We start from the raw sequence: 25100 nt of genomic DNA, 5'->3' as shown, positions 1-25100 counted from the left end.
TTCCCATATACGTCTGGAAACACAAATACATGTATGCTCACACTGTTAAGACAAACGTGTCTAAACACCGCAATTCAAGCCAGGCTGGTGAGAGAGGTGGTAAGGCCTGGGTGGTGTTGAGGTGGGGTGGGGTGGGCTTTTGTCAGCTCTCCCACTGCTCCATTACCAAGCCCTATTCAGGCGCGGACCCCCCAAAAATCGCTCCTAATGACTCTGAGTGGTATTGTTGCGATACAAAACAGGCTTTGTATACATTGTGCCAGAGAGAGTAATGCGATATAGTGAGGTATCAAGTCCATTTCCAAGTCTTTTATGACGGAGTTCATATAGATGCTAGGATATACAGACTATGGGTGGGTGGGTGATTGCGTGGCAGTGGCTTGGGATGGGTGTTTCTTCCAACAGACTGCAAAGTTTGGAAGAGGAGAGGGGAAGGAATTGCTCTGAGATGACATCAGAGCCACAAGCTCAGTTGGGGCTGTAGCTGCAGAGACCTCAGCAGGAGGGTCTGCTACTGCGTTTGGCTCAGGCTGAATGGTTGCAGAGCTGTGGACTCCTTCACTCCCAGGTTCCTGCACAATAATGGACTTGAGCGTCTGAACAGAATGACAGCAGGACCGGCCTGTACTGCCCACAACCTCTCTGGCAAAGCGCCGGTACAGCACATCACTATGAGATGAGTGATTCTCCAAGGGTTCGCCTCATACCTTCCTAGTGCTTTTCCACTTTCTGTCTGTTCTTCCAAACACTCCATCAGGCACATCTCCATTAAGTGGCTTTGAGCAAATAAACCAGGCTGTGTAGTGTCATTAGAAGGTAGCGCTATGTTAGGTAGGGCCACAACTATAGTAAACAGAGTACAAGTAAAGGACCTGGTAGATTGTTGGATTCCAGTATAGTTTTCCTTTTAAAATCCCTGTGATGTTTTTTCATGGATGAGACAGGAATAGTTGCTCTCACGCCTGTTACTACTACCAACCCTGTTCACGTGTTTCCCCACCACTAACACTTCATTCACAGCACATAACATTAAGAAACAAAAAACTCAGCTCCACCACTCTCACACCAAAAGATACCGTCATTAGACTAATAGGAAGCTGGAAATATGCTTTTTAAAATGGGGGGGGGGGGGGGGGGGGGGTATTTTAAGGCTGGGTGATCTGGCGGAAAGATCATTTTAGAAAGAATCACAATCCTGGGCAAGATGAAACCAAGTTATAATGTTTCCTCCACTTTTGTCTGGTTTCTGGAGTCTTAGGATGTGTGTGATGATTTTTTGTTGCCCTATTTGAATAGAAACCCTGTATTTTTTGACATTATGGACTGACATTATTACAATATTGCTAACATCTAGATGAAGTAAACACCAGTCCATAATTTTCTATATATACAGCTGTGGCATTTCCATTAATTACCTAGACTGTGGAGACCTAATCTGCCTCGCTAGACTTTTATAATGAATCAGAACCATCTGTGCATCTGTGTAAATCACATCCACTGTATGTCAGAGTTCAGAATCCACACCTGCAACTCACAGACCAATTGTAATTCTTCATCATTGTTTCTTCAGCAGCAGCAAAACATATTTCACAAACTCTACAAGTTAAAGCAGAATAAACCTTAAACACTTTGGTGCGGACAGACACTAAAATATTGATATAAATGGAGGCTAGAGAGCTGTGATATTACAAACTCACAGGTTAGTGCAACAGATAAACAACACTGTCCATGAAATACCATAATTACACTGTTAAACGGGACATTTATAGTGAATGTTTTCAGAGTCTGATAGTTTTGACAGTGCTGTTATTGTTTTACTGACATGATCTGCATAATCCCCCTGAGAACTAGATCATATCTTAAATAAGATTGGTCATGATCTAAGATTGTGAGCCCTAGAGCCATAGTTTTTCATCAAGTAACATAAACAAAAAGCCATTTGTCATTCTGTCACAGTCCTTTTCTCATGCGATACTAACAAAATGCTGATAAAAAATATGGAAACGCCTTTGTATTCACACATTTTCTAACTTTTTTTGATGGTAATTTTGAAACTTTGCCAGATGTTTAATAAACTGTGGTTTCCATGTAAAGGAAAATAACACTGACATTGCATGTTATCAACAAAGCACTTTTAACAACTGCTACTAAAACCACTGCTGGCTCAGATAGATAGTTGTCGCCCTGGGCAATGTTCAGATTGATTGTGGCTGTCCATGAAAACATATATGGGTCATTCCATACCAATACACTTCCGACCTCCCAGTTCATTTAATTTATTCTCCTGAAAAGAAAAAAAAAATTTGAAAATATTTGTGAAGTTAATGTTTCAGAACCCATTTCAGATGGGATGAGCCTTGACTTGCTTTATTTGTTTTCCTCATACTACTAGCCAATGATGTAAAAAAATACAGAAAAAAATGAAAATATATATATTAAAAAAATATTAAAAATGTGAGTTTTTCAGCTCCAAATCTACATTTGCTGGTGACAGAATTATTGAATGATTGAACAGTGGAGTCAAGATTCTTCGTTTGGATAAAATATTATTTACCAAGTTGATTTTGATTAAATTGGATTGAATCCATGTTGAAGTACTTGTCCTTAGGGTTTCTTGAATATTCAGTACAAACCTCAAGCCAATCTAGTGAAAAATAAGAAATTGGTAAGACTTTGAATTCACATAATAATGATGAAATTTAGCTCCGAGGGCCAAAACCAAAATTCATTAGTTTTTGGAGCAGCCCGATGGGATTTTGTGAGGTCCCAGGGATTTAATAGATGTTTTGAGTTGGCTGAGCTGGTATCAACCAACACACAGCCTCCTACTCATTTCATGTGTTGTTCTGCATGTGAAAAGACTTTACATTACCCTCAATAAAAGACTTTCTGGATTGAATTTAGTTTCAGGTAAAAATATATAGCCCACATATACACTTAAAATTTGCGTAGATGCATTAGCAGATTTTGATCTGTACTTGCAAACACCTCATGGGGATATTGAAATAAATGATTAAGGTGAAAAAAAATCCAACACTACTTTAAGTCTCCTTTCCAGTTCTACAACATTTCCTCCCTACCAGGTGTTGTACATCTTTCCATGGCCTGTGGTCCAGATGAGCAGACCATCAGACCTCTAGTGATGTAATTTCAAACACACTGTTTCCTTCTGTTACTGACAACAGGATAATAACATGAAGCTCGTTTGACCCACCACATTAAAAAAAAAAAAGTTTAGTGTTTGATTTGTGTTGTGCCTCTGCTTACTTGAAAAGCAGCTCTGACCATGCTGACCCTACCCCCCAGCCTGTAATCTTAAGCCCACATCCGTCACTATGACCCTTGACCTCGCTTACCACCCCTTCCAACTCCCCCATTTCACCACAAATCATGTGATCTACGGAACATTTCAAAGACAGCGCCAGCCGTCGCACAACTGTCTGCGGTTAATATTCTCCTGCTGTACCGTGAAACAAAAAACCCCAAAGGTGGCCAGTTATTCTAAAGTTTAATGTGAAGACAGAAACATCCTACTAGTGGTTATTTTTATGAGATTTCCATGTGCTGTTTAGACTAAAGTCTGTCGGAAGATGGTGAAACATGTCAATCAGTGTTTTCCAAAGCCCCCAATGACATCCTCATACATCTTTTTTTGATCCACAAGCTTAAGATATTCAGTTTGCAGCCACAGAGGAACAGAGAAACCCAAAATATTCGCATTTAAGAAGCTGGAATCTTCAAAAAGAAGAAGAAAACTCAAAGCAACCAAGCATTTTTATTAAAATAACCAGTGGTTAATGTCAAGTCAATTTATCATATAATCAAGGTTTTAACAATAACTTTGAATAAGTGTAACTCTACACTTTCTCATGTCCTAATATGACCTGATCATTTCAATATGTTCTGCCTAAAACCAAACTTACGGAAAGCAGTTGGTATGCTACAGACAAAAGACAAGATAGATGAAGGTCAGAAAAATGGAGAGAAAAGAGATGACAGAGTATAAAACTTCATCATTTCATCATTCCTCTGTCAAACTCTGATCATTCATCCCAAGGGACAGACCTTGGTCCTGTTTCAGCTGAAATAGTTGGAATGATTCTCAAGAAATTTTCATTCTTTTGAATTATTAAAACAGTCAGGCCAAACAAAGGAGAAAAAAATCACCACCTGGGTTTACCTACACAAATAGTTCAGTGATTAATGTGTTTCAGCTGCAACTAGTTCTTTATCGAGTTGCTTAACATTTCTTACACAACAAATCAGTTTGTCGAAAGCATAAAGATTAAGGTGTGAAGACAAGCAGATGACGTGATTACCCATCGTGCCTTGTGCCTACAGTACAAGCCTGTGTGGGTGAAGTTATGATCTGGGTTTGTTTTAGTTCGTCAGGTCTAGGTTCAGCAACGTCATGTGCCCAAACAAATAAACACTTTCACACCAGCAGGGCTAGTTCCAGTTCCCGAACTCCCCTTTTGAACCAGCCAAACAAAAATTGGTTCAGAACCTGAAAAGTTGGTTCTTTGTGCCATATTCTAGGTTGTGAAGATAAGAAGAAAATAGAGGAAGGTAATGGAGAATCGTGGAGTAGCATCACCCCACTTGGGCTCTGCTAAAAATCGTGTGAACATGGGCCAATTCGCTGGAAAGCACTAAGGTTCTGAGACTCCAGAATGGAGCCAGAACCAGATCTAGAACTGTGTTTGTCTGAAAACCCTACTTCTGACATTGCATAAACTCATCAAAATGATGCTACAGTAAATGCATGTTGTTATCAGAGCTGCAGGTATTCCAATCTATTAGAGTGTTAGATTATTTCCCTAAATCCTCCTGCATCACCCTGTATTAATCCCTTGCATAATAAATGAAATAAAGGATGACTTATTTTGATTCATCTCTGATCAGAAGTTTCCACAACAAATAACTCAACACTGGACATATGATCGATTAATCGAATAGTCACTGCAGTTCTAAATCCTACACTGAAACAGGAAGGACAGCTTTATTGTGGACATTCTAATGACACTCTTTGTAATGGCAAATGTTAAGTGTTTTTTCCATTTCTGAAGCTAATTAGGACAGTGACTCAGAATAAGTCCTCTATAAGTATAGAAGACGACAGCGGTTCATGACTCCTGGGAGAGCGATGTCTGCACGAAAGTGTCTTCAAGAAGTATTCATGTCACAGAGACTTTCCCCTGCACTTTTATAAACAACAGTGAAGCGCACACAAGCACACTTATCAGGTGAACATGATAGGAATGCAGGCTAGTTTGGAAAGTTTGCCCTGGTGTGGGATTAGTGTGTGTGTGTGTGTGTGTGTGAGGAGGGGGTGAACTAAGGAGAGCACATCCCACCTCTGTCCACATGGGAGAATGAAGCCTGCTACGGATCAGGGGGTTGACCGTTATCATGCTGGCTCATGCAAATAGCGCGACAATGGAATGGAGAGTTCAGCCGTGTAGCCTGTTGTGAGTCAATGTGGCTGATAACGTGCCTCCCCACAGACTGTAGCTTTTCCACTCACTGAAAAACCTATTGTGCCAAGGTGAAAGGACTAATAAGAAGGAATGAAGACGCTAATGAGTTTCCATTCACCCGTGATCGGGCGTGTTTACATTTAGTTAATAGAGCAGTCACTATTTGAATTAGGGGTTTAATCAACAACCAGTTAAATACTGTAAGATGGCATTTTTGATCAGTGCCACGCTAGAGCAAACAGGCATGACATTTTACTGTATATACAAGATCCACCCTACAGTGACATTTACAATAAGTTTCTCAACAATATACACTTTGTCATAGAATTCATTCACACTGTATTCCCTGCTATTTTTGCGACAAATTATTCATGGAGCTCTGCAGGGCCGTTTGGTTCTTATTCATGACAAAACATTTTAATAAAATACTCTAAAAACAATAAAAGGTCACGTTTGAGCTTCTATCAAAAAACGTGGTTTAAATTAAACTTTAAAAAGAAATGGCTGACCTTTCCTGAGTGTTATCCCTCACAATACAGAAGAACACTTTAAGCTCCTTTTCATACATTACAATCAGCCAAATGACAGCATCTTTAAAAACTGAAATGTCAACGCCTAAAAGTGGCTCCGCTGCAAAGACACGCTATTACAAAGACATTTTCAAACCCTGTTTATTGTACCCATAAACTGTTTATGTCTCTGGACATTTGCCCATAAAGGTAAGATAATGTGAGAGAAAGTGTAAGAACAGTAAAATAACACAACCAGCTACAAAGGAGGGGAGTTATTTGGTCAAAAAATACTCACCAGCCAGACAGGCGAAGCTTAAATATTCGTCTACAGACTTGCATTGCTGAAATCGAGCTTCTAATCTATTTTAGAGGCTGCTCACACTCTTTATCCAATCAACACACTCCACTCACTTGCAGAGCATATCTGCACACAGTCTTTTGACCACCTGCTTCAACTCTATCCTCAAGAGTCTGACTCTTTTTTTATCCTCCGCCTTTCTGTGTCCCCTGTTCCCTCCTCTCTACTTAACCCGCCTCCTTCGCATCCCTCCCATTATGCCCCCTCCCTCCCTCTCTTTTGCGCCTCAGCCGGGAAGGTGGGAATTGGGGAAAATCCCAAAGCACTTGAAGAATCCCGTCGCTTTCTGTCTGCATGTATCTGTCTCAAAAAAGACTCTTGTGTTGTCTCGTGGACTGTTTTTTTGTCTACATTCTGCCCAAAGCCAAAACCTTGAGCTGGGATGGAGTTAGATTGAGGCCTGCTGTCTCACCTGTGTTGTAGAATCAGAGCTCAACAAGCAGTTAAACAAACAAAGACTGAATTGATAAAATCTAACAAGCCACACTGAGGCAACTCCTCCCCCTCCATCCTTTCTCTCACTTTCCATTGCCACTGTCTAAAACGTCTCCATTATATAGTCGAGGTGGACATAAAATGATCTCAAAACAGGACTGTGACAAAATGTACAAACTAGCACTTTGGCCATTTTTACTCAATGTTGATAGCTTTAACCACCTATCACACAGCAGAGATAAATGCAAGCCAAGGATTTTCAGTTCTTTTTCAGGCAACATATACTCTCATCTTCAAGCATTTTCCCAAATGTTGCTGAAAACTTAACTGGTTAATTATTACCAAATCTGTCCACAAAAATATGGAAAAGGTAGAACAGATTAAAAATAAACAAACTGCTGTAAAAGAAATCTTTTATCCTGAAGATCTGGGTTGATTCTCTGCATATTTATTTCACTTTAATTTGGTTTAGGTGCCAACCAAATTGGCTTGGGTGCCACAATGAAATATTAAAATGGTGGAGAAAACCCTGGAAACATATTGGTGTATCTTAAAGGGCATGATAGTGATGGGAAATATTTCTACAAACTAGGAATGTAGTGGAAAAACAATAGTGAGTGTGTCTGCTAGGGCTTGGTCTCATTATTTTCTGTCCTCTGTTCACTGTCTGGACAGGGGCTTCATGGTGCATTCAGGTGCACCTTGTAAACTTTGAAATCTACATCACTCTATACAGCTGTAACAAGTCACAACGGTTGGTTAAAAGCCATCATGAAATAGCTACCAGAGGGCTATTACTTTTGCATTCTTATGCTTTTCCTGCAAGACCAGTCATCTAGGGAGGCCACCCCCCCCCAAAGAAGTCCAGTCTATTCTGATTCTGGTCACTGATTCACAGGTAGGACTGACTAAAAAGTATGACTCATAACTAGTAGACAACTACTAGGATACCACTTCAACAACCAACTCTAAATACTACTAAGAATGTCTACAAAAAGTAATGCAAGATATATCAAATGAAAACACTTAAACATTTAATTTGTTAATTAGGGAATTTGAAACGTAAAAGTTGCATTTTTTTCTTATTTTCCTTTGTTTAAATGCATAGGCCTACATCTGTAAAAAAATCCTGATCATATTTTTGTCATACGGTCCAGCTCTGTTATCCAGTAACACGTCCAGCTGCCTATCAGGGGGGCATCCTTCCCATCCCCTCTCATTACCTTCCAACAGCCCAGTCTTAGTCAAGCATCACACTCTGGTATGAGCAGTGGCTCGTAGACGCTTTAACCCTGTTCGTGGTTGACCAGCTCAGCCTCCTGTAAGCCTATTTGAGCAGACACGTACATGCACACACGTGCAGACGTATACGTCTTGGAGTGCTTTCACACACTCTCCACCCCCGGCTGGCTGCTATGTCTGCACTGCACGCCTACAGGCCATGACCAACCCTCTCCAAAAGGCTTTTAATTTGATAACAGTGAGAGGGGGGGGAATGGAGCAGAGGGAGATCTAAATGGAGGGAGGGTGGAAGTGATGGTGGGGGTGGAGGGGCGGGTGTTGTAAGTAATGTCATTAGCCCACGGCTGGCTTTAAGGAATCTCCATTTCTGGAGCTTCGAGGCAGATCAATATGAAGACAGAGTGCGTAGAATGGCTTCTGGCAGCGACTATCCCTCTGCAACAGGAGAGGCTTGCCTGGAATTAAGAGAATTCTGAAAATCCCACTTTTGGAGCAAGGCCGGACCTCTCTGTCCTGACTTAAAGAAAACGTCTTTCCCTGCTTCCAACTTTTGTGCGATAAATTTGGCACATTTACAAGCCCACACAGAGCAAACAATGTCCCTCCTTGAAAAGAGGTATATTATCTCATTGGTGTTCCAGCACCCTCCCCGAGTACAAATAGGTTTGTCATGAGCACACACCCTCATAATAGCCTAATGATTAACCAGGAATGGAAAAGTCCAAGTGGTCCTTTTTATGTCCATCCAACAGAACAGTCCGAAAGTAACTAGAAACTGAGGGCTCCAGCCAAAACACCCTCAAACATACCAAAGACTTACTTTCCAGCTACATCAACAACAAAACATCTTCCTTGTTGTGATGTTTCTATTGTTAACATATCACGTGTGCTTGACTACAGCTTTGGTTAAGGATCCATCAGTGCTCAAGGCAAGGAAAAGAAGGTTTTAATTCCACAGTAGCCTTTTCCACAAACCCCAGCGTCTTTGGTACAGGCCAAACCCAACATGGCCATAATAAGCTACAACATACAGAAAGCCAAAACAGTGTGTCAGAAATAGAGCGCAAGGGCCTCTACACTTGGAGCAACAGCAGCGGCAGCAGGGACCCAATAAAGCCTAAATGTCACCCACATTATACATAGCACGAAGGATGGGGGGAAAGGATCAATCACTCATTGTGTGCTTCTACAGCAAATTAACCTTTAAGTAAATACGTGACGCTGATGCTTAAACACAGAGCTTTTATACATACCCAGTAGCACCTTTAGATTAGCACTTTACTATAGACTATCTAAGATCTGCAGACAGTTAACATTCTCCAGGAGTTATCCAATTTAGGACATAACATAGCTGGTCTATGACTCGTCCATATAGTCCCTTAAAGGCTTACGAATCCCCTCAGTGTTTTTACTGACGCGGGACCATCTGTTGCACACTACCACAGATCTGTCACAGCTGCCTCAGTATCATAAATAAGGAAAATTCAATTATGAAATGTTGAATCGATCCGTGAAGCAGCAGTGCTGAGAGGTTCACATGATATTACATCGTCTTTGGGATCAATCAGACCGTGTACATGTGCTTGCCCCCGCACAAGTGAGCCGAGGATGTTAGCAGAAGGCGTTCACTTGAATCTGTCAGGGTATGACTGGCAGCAATGTAAGAGTCAGACAGAAACGCAGGCTTTTTCTGTTCTGCTCTGGAGTATCACTGTATATTAAGGGTGGGACTCACAGCCCAAGTCACATTACTCTTATAATAATGTGATTCTTCAATACATGACATAGCATATGTAACAGAAAAAAATAAATGTACAAAAAAAGCCAGGAATTATGTATTTATTCACTGTTCTGTAACATTGAAATGACATAATGTACAAAAAAGTGCACAGATTCTTAGCTTCATGCCTCTTTTAACACAAACTAACTGCAACTTCCATGTCTGCGTGTACCATGGGTTTTAATAAAAATACTGATATTTGGAGCCAGTGTATCAATAATAAATTGCAAGGGGAAGTAATATAGTGTATTCCCATATCGATATTTTGTCCCTGATGTTTACTAGCAGTATTTTCTTGTTAAAGCAGAATTTAAAAAATGTACACAGCAGAGATGCTCAAAATCCCAGACACCCTGCACAGTTGAATTTCCCATCCATCTCGATAATGGGAAACAGGCTTTTTTTTTTGCCTTTTCTGCTTGCTGCTTTAATGTAATGTCTACACAGGGAATTTTATACAGACAGCTGAGCTAAAAAAACAAATACATTAGAAAACTAGAAAACACAACACAAAATTATAAAAGTTATACTTTAATAACTGAATAGATCCAGCAACTTTGACTAGCTAACTGAGTACACCATTAGAAGTAGCAGCTGAAGGAGTTTTGGTAACAATGGTTTTTGAGGAATGTGACTATTCGTTATTACTTACAATATTCTCAATATGTGAATTTTTCCTGTGGTATTTCTAGGTGGGTCACAGTGATGGTCTGGCGGATGGTCTGGAAAGAAACTAAAATACTGTATCCAGTGAAATTATAAAGCATTTTGCATATGGTACTCACCAGTCAGAAGACCTGAACTGATTTTGCTCTGCTGTGTGGAATCTTCTCAGTAATTGTATTTTATTTTATTTCATTTCTATTTTTCATTTTTTGTGTGAGGTTGCTTTGGTAGTGGAATAGAAAATTAAAAACTGTTCAGACATAATTAGCTGCAAGGCACAGTCTGCACTCAGGACTATTAATGTGAAGCAAAAACACCAAATTATGATCATACCAGGACAGATGAGAGTGTTCTTTTTTTTTTTTTTTTTTTTTGCTATACTGTGTTAATTTTAGCCAGTTGAGATGAGAAATGTATTTTTGTACCTGAGCCAAAAGTAAAATAGCAAAAAAAGACATGCAGAACACAGAAAAAGTATATGACATATGAATGGCATGTGGTTTTTGTTTTTGTCAAGAGAGTCTGGTGACTAAAGAGAGGAATGAGATAACTTCAGTTTTCAATGAAGGATGATGTAGGGTAAAACAATGACAGGGTTCCTACAGGTTCCTATAAGTAAAATTTAAGACTTTTTAAGACAATTTAGAGCAGAATTTAATGCCCATTTCATAGCCATACTGGCAAAAATTTGTGACTCCTAGAATTTCAGACTCCAACACATTGATTCTCCGCTGTTCCAAGTCATTTTTCACCGGGGGCTGCATAGTTTCAGATAATTGGTTCCTAATTTCAGTATAAATTGTCGGGTCGGAACAGGTGGAACTGAGTCTACTAACGTTACTTACTTTGCAGCTTGGATATTTCGCAGACACATTTAAACACAATACAGTTTATGGCAACATAACTTAAGACCTACCATATCAGATTTAATACCTTTCAAGGACTTTTTAAGGTATTAATGTAGATTTGTAAATCCAAGACTTTTAAGACTTTTTAAGACCTCACAGGAAACCTGAATGAACATATTCTAAGTACACACTTGCGCTGGTGTTGATTTTTACGTCATACAACCCCTCTTTAAAAAATGAACTCAACTATCCCTGTGAAACTATACTAAGTAGTCTGTCATGATGGACTTGCATCTTTTTCACAGCAGGGTTATGTCACCTGGTGGGAGTTCAGGGCTGACAGACAGTACAACGGGAGGAAATGGGGCATGCGAGACCCTTCCAGCTGTTTTCTGTCTTTTTTTTTTTTTGAGAAACTGGAAACATAAGGTCATGAACCTTACAGCTGCATGGATACAGTTAATACAGAGGTTTATAGCGGACTGACAGATAGAAGGACAGCTGGACATCAACAGGTCCATCTCCTTTTTCCAGCTGTTGTCAGAGCGCGAGTGGCCCCGAGGCACAATGATTAACGCCTCAGTCAAATGCTACACAAACCAGATGGTATAGATGGGAGAGAAGGCCAAGGTCCTCCCTCTCCCTCTTTTACTTGTCACACACACAAGAATACCCGAACCCACCCACCCGCAAACACACACAACATTAAGATCATTTAAAACATCCTCCCCTTAATCATGAAGTGCTCAACAATGGAATTCTAATCATATATAATGTAGCCCTTTCTTCACAAAACATAAAACGGCACCACAAAAAAACAAAATGACACAATCCAATGTTTGTGCGTTCAACCCATAAATGTTGCCAAAAAGGCGGAAGGCTACTCCGGGCTTTCTGGGAAAATAAGAAATGTCAGTCACCAGCACGACAAGAGAAAAAAGGCTGCCAACAAAAGAAACATATAATCAGGACAAATCTCTCCTTCCTTCATTTTAATCATATCCTCACAAAACTTGGATGGGTCATTTGATATCAACCTGCCAAGTTCACAAAGAGGAGATTGTTTACTATGCCATTAGTTGCTGCTGCGTTTTTCTCTGTGTAGTAAAAGGCGTTCGTGTGCACCCCCGTTTTCACACATGTAGGGAGTGTCAGGGACCCGTCGCTGCTGATCCCTAAGCCTGCTGTATAAAACGCTTCTGACAAAACAGTGGTGTGGTAGAAACAGGCATCAAAGCGCTCACACACACATATTGACTCAAATCATAAGCTTGATCCGTTCACAAGGCAAGCAGCATCTCACATATCAAAGGTCTCCCTCAAACAGTGAAAAGCATCCCTTTCAGCTTTCCTACATGAAAGAGAACACTGTGGTGTCTTCTAATGTGCAGTTTTCCCCATCACAAAGGCTTACTTCAAACAGAGTTCGAAACCTTCCACTGTCCCCTTCTGCTTGAGGTTTCCTGCTTGTTTAAGTAGGAAGTTATCAGGAGGTGGCAGGGTCATCCAGAATTTGGCACCCTTAAGCGCTTAACCGGAGTTGTTTTTTGTCAAATCTACCACTTTAAAAACACTCTCTGGGGCTTCCCTGTCTTTTAGAAAGAGTCAGAGACACAGAGTGTGTGAATATGTATTGCAAACATCTGGCTAAGTCCTTATCACCATGGGAAAATGTCTAAGGACAAGCCTGCGTTATCCCCGCTGCAGGGCCTGTACTTGTCTCATCTGGACTTCAACTGCGCTTCAGCAGCCGTATCCAACTGTCAAAGTCGCGCTCCTCATTAATGGGGAATTACTGAAAAGCAATGGGCTTGTTTGCAGTCTGTTCCCCGTCTTTGGTGAGAGCTGGACCTGAGGCTGTTTTGTCTTCAATGCCACGCAGTCTCCTCCACACATAAACCGTGTGGGCAGACCTAAGTAAAGTCAGTAAATTCAATTAGGCTGGGAGAGCGAGAGAGTGTGAGCAGGGAAACGGTGCAAACAGACTGTTAGGTCTGTTGTTTTCTTTCGTCAAAAAGGAAGTCAGAGCTGCCCCGGGAGTAACTTCATTATTTTCAGGAGCTTGAGCTCAGCTTGAGTTGATAAGGGAGGCTCTGAGCATGAATTCACCAACACTCCAACAACCAGACGAATAGCTCAAATATGTAGATAACATGATTATTCTAAAACTCGGGTCTTTGGTCAGCGGCATTCTCATTCTTGACATGTCTGACTAAATTAAATAAACATCCTATAGAGGAAGACACACACACAGAAGCTTACTCCAGACTTTATATGTTTGTACACTGAATCCTTGAAACATTCATGCCTCAGTACACATTTACATAGTAGCCTGAATGTGATTATTTGAGCTGTCCACAATCACTATGCATTTTAGTTAGCTGCATGAAACATTGTCATCTCATTACATCTTCTTCTGCTATGGTCTAATGGAAACTGAGTGGAAAACTAGTGCCAACAACTGTTTACCTCAATGTTAGCTTCTTATATTTGATCACACTTTGATAAGCATGTATTGATATGGATTTAATTGTAAAGCCCAGGTACATTTTACTGAAAATAGCTAGCTTCCAGCATCTTGGAGGAGGTGATGTGTCGGATTTGCAGAAGGAGAGTGCTGGTGATAAAATCTATAGATCTACCACCCAACCCAATTTGCTGAAATATTAATGTGGCAGTATGAAGTAGTACGTGTTAAACAGTTTAACACAGTGGCCAAAGGAATCCAACTGATAAAACAGCTGAAAACACCTTTTTTCTTCATGAAGGTGTAAACACTGGACAGCACGCCAAAAAACTGTCATAATCATGTTTTTCCTTTTTGATCACTATCATAGTATATAACTTGAGTATCACTGCCATTGGCAAACATCATCATAGTCTCTGTAATGACAGATTTAGGTCTATTTATTTAAACAGAGGAACACAAGAAAAAAATGTAAACTTTCTGTGAATTTACGAGGTGTACTTTAATTTAACGTTGCACCTGAACGCACCTCAACCCCATTCACATCTGTATGGGTCAAACTCCAACACAAACAGCAGGAAAAACAGAAGCAGCACGTCTGTAAATGAGGCCAAAACACAGTGCAGACCCTCAGCTGAGTTTTTACTGCCACTTTTTTAGTAACTCTCACCTGCCAGTGTGGGGAATAGCCTTCCAAGATTTACTCACCAGACAGAAAACATACCTGGATGTGACACTTTGCAGGTGTTGAAAAAGCACAAATGTCCAAAGCTCACCACTGTTACTGACATGAGTAATATTATAGTCCCATGTTTTTACCATAGTGCCATAGTGTACACTGATTCTGTATAACTATTATTATTACAACATTAACCCGTAAAGACCCAGTGTTACTTAATATATTTCACCTTTCTTAAGTGATTTATCATCATGTATGGTAATATTATCCTCTTTATTTTGAGTTTTTTTAAGTGTAAATCATGTATTTTTCTGTATTCAATTCACTGATCTTGTAGACTTTCATTAAAACTCAGATTAAAGTTGAGGGTTATTATATCAAAACAGAGAAAACTGAAGAAAAAGTGACTTTATCAGTAAAGACATCATTAACTGAACATAAAAACAAGTCTCTCCATCCACTGTCATTTATCAAACTCCATGGGTTTTACTGGTGAATCAATGTTGTTGAAGATGGTGATGTTTCCCCGTTCACTACAGAGCCTCTGAACGTCCAAATGGGTCATATCTGATGACCATGAAAAGATGACAAACTGTATTTTACACCAATTGTTTACATGTATTCATAGGATTAGTAGATCAACAGGTATTAAACAGTTTAGATCAGTAGATGCTTTTGGTTAATGGTGGGTGTTTGGGTCTTTATGGGTTAAAGTGGCAAATGATGAACAAGAAAAGAGTAACAGTTAATCACAATTATGTGTATAACAATCATCAACTAAACTTTCATGTTTGTGACTAGAACAATATAATGAGTACACAAAAAGCTTTGGGTACTGCCTAACATTTACTCCAAATATATATACTTCACAATAGCACAACAGGAATAAAAGCAGACACTTAACTCCATCCATTCTAACTGGAAGCCATTTCAGGCTTCCCATAATTCACTGAATGATTCCGCTTTTAGAAAGGGTTATGCAGTTGGCATATTTCACCAATTGTGTTACAGTGCATTTAAGTTTGAATGACAAAAATACAGAGCAGCAATTTAGGATTAAAGAGAGAAGCCGTTTGCCAGGCGAGCCACTAGAGAACTGAAAGTGTGCCAACGCACCCACACACATTGGCATGTAACAGCCAGACTGAAGAGGAGATATGGAATATGCATTTCTTTAATCAGACCACATATTAAAAGAATACAGATAACCCGGAGGCCTCAGCTGAATGCGCCTTTCGCCTCTCTTTTACATTTATGCACAACAGGTCTGCCAAAATGTCACAACCCTCTTGAATCAAAAACCTCCTCATCATAACAGAAAAGCAGACTGCATTGAACAATCCTCAGCAAACAGCTCTGAGAAAGCAGGCGAAATGTCAAAAACAATGAACACACTGAATGATAACAGTGTCACAGAGGTGACATTCCACGGCTGGAGGGTAGCTGTCATCTTTTCTTTTAGCTCTGGCCCATTAGGGGAGCCCGTAAGAGGTCTTTCTCTGCTGCCCAGCTGGCTGCGAAGCACTATTACAGGGAAGCTGTTTGGACTTTGACCCCGGAGCCTGCAGAGAGCTGGGGGGAAAAAAAAGGAAAAGGTTTGCGCTTCTTTGCTTCCTGTCAATGAGAGTTGCACAAACCAGACAGGTCGCTTAATATCCAGCCCTTTCCCCTGCTGTTAGTGAGTTATGGTGGTCTAATAATGTGCATTCCATTGCTTGCAACATTTTCCCACTCTGGGAGCAGGTGTGTTGTTGCTTCAGGTTGGTGGTTGTTGTCCTCCAGGGAAAAAATATACACTGCATAAAAAAAAGTCTGAACACCCCACCAACACCATTGACTTTCATTCTGCCATTACCATTTTCCCCTCCTGTTACAACAAATGAGCTCAGTGTTTATACAATGATTAGCTCTTGAGGGACACATGCACTTTAGCAGTACACGTACAAGGCCCAAGTGATGTGGAATGTTTTCCTGTGAAGACAACATCAGAATCCACCGTGCAGATTAGAAAAATTAACTCCTGCTTAATAGGGGTTCACACAGAGATAAAGAGTACAGAGCCTGCTACCAAGGATAGTGTCAATATAAAGCCAACAGATCAAATTACTGGAACCCTGGGGCATTTGGTTCAACTTAAGTGCAGGCAAGGTTTCATCTCATTTCCTGCAGACAGAAAATCAAAAGTGTAAATATTACTTTTTAAAAGCATAAAACAGGGAAATAACGTGCATAAATCTACAGCAACAGAGAGCCAAAAATAAGAAAAACTACCCTGGAAGCACCATAACTCTGGATTTCTGGCTAATCTGGGACCTGAGAAATGTCATGAGAGCCATAAACCAGTGCTTTCCCACTGAAGCGAGCGTCTCCTGAACCTCTGGTGTGAGAGACAGCCATTGTAGAGATCACATACCTGCGATTGTCCATGGCTACACATGACACCAGAGAAACAGCAGCACACGATGCTTTAAAGAGGACACCGTGTGTTAAGAGAAAGACAAAAACCCCTCCGGCAAAAAGCTTTTCAGACCCTCCTTGATAAGGAAGATGTAGCTAAAAGAAAAATCACACTTGCCACTATAATCCGGTGAGTGTCTTTAAAAACATATGCAGGAGTGTAACTCACTGAGGCTCCAGGTACACGTGGAAAACACAGAGAACACTCCGAGCTGAAGATAAACGGCCTACGACTGATTAAAAGTGCAAAGCCTTCAGTCTGCCTAAGTAGCTCGACGGTGGGTGATTATCCTGCGTTTGGCTTGGGAGTATATTAGACTGTCAGAAAAGCAGTTAAGAGAACAGCCAGCTGGTCGAGCCTCAGCATCCTGGGTGAGAAAAGCACTACTATCTAGGGATACAGTGATCTGATGCTGGAAGCAGATAGCAGCCCGACACAGGCTCAAATAACTGGGTATCATGACAACATGGGACAACAATTGCTTCACAATACAGTTTTGTTGTCTTTATGGCATGCACAGTCTGTAGACATGTACAGTTTGCAACAAGGAGAATCAACAAAGAGTCAGCAGTCTGGAGGTTTTCACACTTGGCTACACCCATAGACTGTTTACAAGAAGTGGACGTGGCTGCAGTGATGTCAATGTTTTTTGTTTTCTTTTTAAGTACTGTTTGCATCTTGCCTGTCACTATTTTGGCTTTTGGAGACAGAAGTGACTATATTGGGCAAAACAAATGGGGTAATGGGGGAAACTTATGAAGCAAGTGCTAACACAACTTACTGACATGGCAAATATGTTGTGCGTGTCAGCAAACGTACTGACATGCAGAGCAACACACTGTGACAGACTTTTAAGTGTGGCATCTTATCAACAAGTGCAGGACATCGGTCTGTGGGGGGGGGTCAAAAGTAGGTCTGGATATCTGATCAACAGGCTACTGAGCGGTCACTACATCCTACATGGCAGATATCAATGCCTAGTTTTAATCTTAAAATCAAATTAACAAGGGAATGGAGGAATCAAAAACAGAAGAATCTTCTATTGGCTTATTGAATTATGTTTTCTAGATGGAGACAAATTTCTAGTCTAATCTAGTAGCCAACACTGTTGTTACACTCTTTTTTAATATATACATTTTATTTTGCAGTTTTCAGTTATGTTAAAACACAAAAACAAAGGCTCAGATGTGTGTAACAACTGATTAATTAATTAACTAGCCAGTCCTTACTTAAAGAAAAAAGAGGAGCAGAGTCAGAGGACAGTCACTGGTATACAGATATAATTCTTAGTCCAATCTAACTTCCTCCAAGTATGCGAGAAACAGAGTCCAAGCACTTGAAAAAGTGTTTGTAGAACATGTCCTCAAAGACCTGAGCTTTTTCATCTGTATTAATGACAACATATCATTGACCCACATTTGAAAAGGAGGAGGATTTGGAGATTTCCATTCTTTTAATATCAGCCTCTTAGCGATTATCATTCCAAGTTCCAGTGGAAGCTGTAGGACTGCAGGTATATTCTCGACAGTCTGAGACTGCTGTTACACTCTTAAGATACTTCCAATTTGGTTTGGATTTCATCTGCTTGCGACATCTGGAATACCTATGTTTTCTGAGGTCCAGCAGCACTACAGATGTGACATAACTAAGTTAATCCAGCAGCTCCAGACTCATCATGCAACAGAATCTGACAAGCTCAGCTGAACAAAAAGGATCATGTTTTGCAGAAGCATTTACTTTAAGAAGTGAAAATCTTACCAGGGACAAGGCTAAAGTGCCAAAAATAACAGGACATTCTTGAATTGATCAGTCTCGATGAGAAACCTCAGACAGTTAATGAAAATAAGAGCTTATTATATCGTTGGAATAATAATTCAACCAACTTGTTGCATTGTTAGGAAAGTTTAGAAAGCAAAGCAGTGATGCTACACATAATAGAATGATGCCAGTTTTCTCCATAAAGTGAAACATACTCATTAAACACTAGTTAAAACAGTTAAAAATATGATACTATAGGTGTTTTAGGTGTGTTTTTACTTAAGTGTGTGTTTTTATGTGTCTGTTTTTTGGGGGGGTTTTTTTAGATATTTTTACTATATTTGTATCCTATTCTTATCTTATCACGGACACTTGAGCACACACTTTGTTCTTTATGCGCTACGTCGAATGAATGACAATAAATTAACCTTGAACTGGTATCAGATGTGTATTTTGAATTGGCTTGTTTCCAAAGAAGAGGTTGACAAACTGGATTTTTTTTTCTTACTTTAGAACAAGGAAAAGCTGTTAGGTGATGAATCAAACAATATCATCCCTTACCCTCTAGCTAATCAGCAAACAACACCGAAAACACATTTTGCATGCCTAAAATTAACTATATTTTATTTGATTATGAACCTGATAATTGTTGAACTGATATGAAACTCAAAGGACTTAATAAATATGGAACTGAATATCAAACTAAACTGTTAGAAAAGGCAAATTGGAGCTGTTTAAGTAAGTATGTCCAGTGAAGAAGCATAACATTTGCTATCAGCCACTATCTGCGCTAATTAAATCCCTCAAAACTAACACAGCAATGAATGGAGAGCGTGTGGATGCTCCTGACTTTTTTTGTACAATCATAATGACTGCTAGTAGGTTTTCATACTTTGGAATAACAGTATTGTAGCTCTCCACTAGAAGAGATGAGAGGAGAGAAGAGGTCAAGCTAGCAGGACTAAAGAGAAGAGTCTATTTTCCAGGGATGAATGAATAACACACTTGAGTGGTCCATAGAGAGTGGGCAGAGGTCTTTTGTGTAATGGCAGGGTCACAGTCATGGTGACAATAAAAGTCCCCCTGTCATGGGTTAAAGCTGTTTAACCTTTTGATCCTCTTCCATCTTACTATAGTTTGGAGTCTGCAAGGTCTGAGTAAAAGCCAAAGAATTCTCCCACACTCGCACATACACTCATAAGAGAAGCTGGACAAAACAGCTCTGTTTTAATTACTGGCATATTATTGACTAGATAAAGTAGTAACAGAGGCGTGTAAAGTGACAGTACATTCATGTATATCATGTTAAAATATCTACAAATCTAAATGTCGTGTTTTCTTTAATTGGAAGCAAGTCTCTAAAGTTAAAAATGTGATACTATGAAAGAAAAAGTAGTTCAAAGACTCAGGAGCAACACTGTTAAGAATTAATCAAAAGATCTTCAAGTGCTACTGTCACTGGTGCTGTCACAAGAAAAGTTAGTCGTTAAAAAAAAAACAAGTGGAGGCAAGTTTCCAATGAGTCACAGAATAAAGAAGGAAAAGACAGTTACATGAGCAATCACAGCAAATAGAAGTGGATGTGAAATTGCTCATAAACAGCTCAGCAGAAGTCACTGACTCATATTTTATCGTCAGCAGCTACTATTGAAGTGCTCTTGAGCAATTGCTCCAGGGGAAAATGGGAACAGGAGATCTGTTCAGTCATCAAACATCGAGATTGAGAAGGATGTGTCTTTCTAAAACTTTACAGAGAGATTAAATATCAGATTCAGAATTATCATTGTCTTTATCCGCTGATTATATAAACACATATAAGGAAATCTATACCGGTAGATGTAGTTTGTAATAAACCATAAATACAAACTATAACAAAAAAAAAAAAAATTTAAGGAGAGTAAAATAAGAAAAATATAAACTCTAAATGAAGACACAGTATCAGCTTACATACTGTTTCTGCAACTGTGGATAATAAAGAGGAGTATTAAATGTTCATTAAAATAATGTTCTTTACACAAACAATATACGCAAAGGGTGTCACACATATGGCCCACGGCCCAAAATCTGCCTGCCAAAGGGTCCAATTGGGCCTGAGTTTATATGCACGTACAATTTCTAGAGTTTATTGAGGCACAATATTGTTAAAAATTCCCTGATTTTTCTTCATGACTTTCAGGTTCAAGTTATTCAGATCTTTATGTAAACACAGGCTGTTCATAATGTAATTTTACTTTTGGTCACCGTTATTATTTTACTGGTCTGGCCCACTTAGGATAATATTGGGCTGCATGGAGCCCCTAAGCTAAAATGGGTTTGACACGCCTGGTCTCCAGTAATAACATTATCATATACTTGTAATTTTTCTTGTGTAATTTTACTCTTTCACACTAAAACAGAGGAAATTTCAGAGTTGACATTATTTATGAGTTATTATGCTGTTATTTGACTTGAGATCATATTGGGCTGTATGTGGCCCCTGAACTAAAATGGGTTTGACACACCTGATCTTACCAAATGCTTGTAATTTTTCTCGTGTAATTTTACTTTTTCACACTAAAACATAGGGAAATTTGCAGAGTTTATAAGGTATTATTGGACTTGAGATCATATTGGGCTGAATGTGGCCCCTGAACTAAAATGAGTTTGATATGCCTGGTCTACAGTAATAACATTATCAAATACTTGTAACTTTTTGAGTGTAATTTTACTTTTTCACCCTAAAATATAGAGAAAATTTTGCAGTTGCATTATTTATGACTTGAGAACATATTGAGCTGTATGTGGCCCCTGAACTAAAATGGGTTTGACACACCTGATCTTACCAAATGCTTGTAATTTTTCTCGTGTAATTTTACTTTTTCACACTAAAACATAGGGAAATTTGCAGAGTTTATAAGGTATTATTGGACTTGAGATCATATTGGGCTGAATGTGGCCCCTGAACTAAAATGAGTTTGATATGCCTGGTCTACAGTAATAACATTATCAAATACTTGTAACTTTTTGAGTGTAATTTTACTTTTTCACCCTAAAATATAGAGAAAATTTGCAGTTGCATTATTTATGACTTGAGAACATATTGAGCTGTATGTGGCCCCTGAACTAAAATGGGTTTGACACACCTGATCTTACCAAATGCTTGTAATTTTTCTCGTGTAATTTTACTTTTCACACTAAAACATAGGGAAATTGGCAGAGTTGACATGATTTGTAAGGTATTATACTATTGTTTGACATGAGATCATATGTATGTGGCCCCTGAACTAAAATGAGTTTGACACGTCTGGTCTACAGTAATAACATTATCAAATACTTGTAATTTTTCTAGTGTAATTTTTTCCTTTCCACACTAAATATTTCAGAGTTGACGTTATTTATGCCTTGAGATCATATTGGCCTGTATGTTGGCCCTGAACTAAAATGAGTTTGACACGCCTGGTCTTACCAAATGCTTGTAATTTTTCGAGTGTAATTTTACTTTTTCACACCAAAACATTGGGAAAATTTTGGAGTTTACATTATTTATGAGTTATTATGCTATTACTTGGCTTGAGATCATATTGGGCTGTATGTGGTCCCTGAAGTAAAATGAGTTTGACACGCCTGGTCTACAGTAATAACATTATCAAACACTTGTAATTTTTCTAGTGTAATTTTTTCCTTTCCACACTAAAATTTCAGAGTTGACATTATTTATGACTTGAGATCATATTGGCCTGTATGTGGCCCCTGAACTAAATGAGTTTGACATGCCTGGTCTTGCCAAATGCTTGTAATTTTTCTAGTGTGATTTTACTTTTTCACACTAAAACATAGGGAAATTTGCAGAGTTGATGTGATTTATAAGGTATTAATTATTATTTGACATGAGATCATATTGGGTTGTATGTGGCCCCTGAACTAAAATGAGTTTGACACGCCTGGTCTTACCAAATGCTTGTAATTTTTCTTGTGTAATTTTACTTTCTCACACTAAAACATTGGGAAAATTTCGTAGTTGACATTATTCATGAGTTATTATGATATTATTTAACTTGAGATCATATTGAGCTATATGGAGCCCCTGAACTAAAATGGGTTTGACACGCCTGGTCTGCAGTAATAACATTATCAAGTACTTGTAACTTTTTGAGTGTAATTTTACTTTTTCACACTAAAACATAGGGAAAATTTTGTAGTTGACATTATTTATGACTTGAGATCATATTGGCCTGTATGTGGTCCCTGAACTAAAATGAGTTTGACACGCCTGGTCTTACCAAATGCTTGTAATTTTTCTTGTGTAATTTTACTTTCTCACACTAAAACATTGGGAAAATTTCGTAGTTGACATTATTCATGAGTTATTATGCTATTATTTAACTTAAGATCATATTGAGCTATATGGAGCCCCTGAACTAAAATGGGTTTGACACGCCTGGTCTGCAGTAATAACATTATCAAGTACTTGTAATTTTTCTAGTGTAATTTTACTTTTTCACTCTAAAACATAGAGAAAATTTCGTAGTTGACATTATTCATGAGTTATTACGCTATTATTTAACTTGAGGTCATATTGAGCTATAAGGAGCCCCTGAACTAAAATGAGTTTGACACGCCTGATCTACAGTAATAACATTATCAAACACTTGTAATTTTTCTAGTGTAATTTTACTTTTTTCACACTAAAACAGGGAAAATTTCAGAGCTGACATGATTTCTAAGTTACTCTGCTATTATTTGACTTGAGATCATATATGGCCCCTGAACTAAAATGACTTTGATGTCCCTGACATAACCTTTTTCCATCTTATCCATTAATTTTGATGAGCACAAAGAGGAGTATCACAGGTTGAGATCAACTTCTCCCCCTTTACAGAGTGTCCTTAAACGCCTCCTCCCCCATATATCCATGTGTCAAAGCAGCGGGGGACTCGCCAAGCCAGCGCCAAATGTTTACGTTCCAATGAATCAGAGCCAGGCAGAGGTTTGGTGTGGACAGGGAGGGGACACATCGGCTGTAGAATGCCTGTAGAATTCTTGCCACCATGGCACTTGGCAGGACATCAGTGTGTGCGGGAGCCTGGTGGGGTAAAGCCTGCAGTCAGTCAGCGACGCAGAGTGAAAAAACTTCCAGAAAGCACCACGCTGTTGGCCGAGACACATTTCAGCCGCAGCCTCCAAACAAACACGACCTCTCACTCTCATTTTCGGCTCCGTGATACTCAACATTCCTGCTTTTGGGGACTTAATTCACACACCAACCAGGCTACGGTGCGGTGGTAGATTTAAAGCCGTTGTCTGCGGTTTCGACGCGGTCAACCATCTCAACTCAGCCACGCGCAATGAATAAGTTTTAACCAACACAAAGTTATTGAATCCAAACAATGCCAGATGTATCCGCTGTGTTTTAACAGACTTGGGGCTTACCTTTGTGAGTGCAAACTTCACCTGAAGTTATCTGCAGCCCCGGGGAATCCGTGCAGCAACTTGCTCGCTCTCAACGCACCGCTGTTGTTCAACTTGTGGTGAAGCAGCTTCAGCTCGAGACTCCAACAGCCGCCGTCAATGTAGCGCGAGCGGGCATACTACTTCCGCTAGCCGGTCCGTAAATAAAAGCACCGGCGGACGGGACGTAAACGACACGGCTCGTATGGAACTGTTTAATAACCTACGGTGAAATAAAACCCGTCTGTGATAAAAAGTAGTTTGCTGTAAGAAGAGAATGTGTCGTTTTGTGTCATGTTTTTAAAGCGGACGCTTACAAATGAAGTCACGCGAAAGCTTTTATTTTGAACAGTATAAAGCAAGTTCCGGTAAGTGGGTTTGTGACGTTAGCGGAGATAATAATAATAGTAATAATAGATAATTGAGTGGCTGTTTCTCTCACTTTGCTATTAAATGCCATGTAATAAAAAAAGAAGTAAAAACAGAATACAATTAATAATATGGTATATACCATAGACTATAATAGCATATAAAAGATATAAATCAAATCTATTTACAGTGCTAGTAAAGTAAGTAATAGAAGGTGCATAAGGAAACAAAACAGTGGCAGATATGATAAATAACAGATTTAAGTTTACTAAGTCTTAACTCTAATTTGATTCAATTTTTTTTTATCATTCACTATTAATTCTGATTCTATCTATCTATCTATCTATCTATCTATCTATCTATCTATCTATCTATCTATCTATCTATCTATCTATCTATCTATCTATCTATCTATCTATCTATCTATCTAATGATTTGTTAACTAAAATGAAAATGCTGTCATTTTTCTGTTTTCCTTTGTGACTGACCCTTTTCCAGTATTCACACCTCAATGACCAACATTTTATTACTATAAACACAACATACTTTCTATACTGTACATATTTTTCGTTGTGTGATCCATAAAGCATCTTCTCATTACCTCTAAATCTCTAAAAAAAA

The 25100-nt window shown here is 39.2% G+C and overlaps 1 protein-coding gene across 1 annotated transcript in view; it reads right to left on the bottom strand.

Annotated features, from left to right (window-relative positions):
- Positions 1 to 24185, bottom strand: part of LOC115421387 (solute carrier family 45 member 3-like) — a 50594-nt gene extending 26409 nt beyond the window's left edge. Inside the window, exon 1 of the mRNA XM_030137273.1 lies at positions 24093 to 24185. The gene's annotated coding sequence lies outside the window, so the exon portion shown is untranslated. The remainder of the gene's footprint in view (positions 1 to 24092) is intronic.
- Between the last annotated feature and the right edge of the window lie 915 nt (positions 24186 to 25100).

The sequence above is a fragment of the Sphaeramia orbicularis genome, chromosome 6 (assembly GCF_902148855.1).
Source record: "Sphaeramia orbicularis chromosome 6, fSphaOr1.1, whole genome shotgun sequence".
Lineage (NCBI taxonomy): Eukaryota > Metazoa > Chordata > Actinopteri > Kurtiformes > Apogonidae > Sphaeramia > Sphaeramia orbicularis.
The sequence above is the reverse complement of the archived record's forward strand: the minus strand, read 5'-3'. Positions and strand labels throughout refer to the sequence as shown.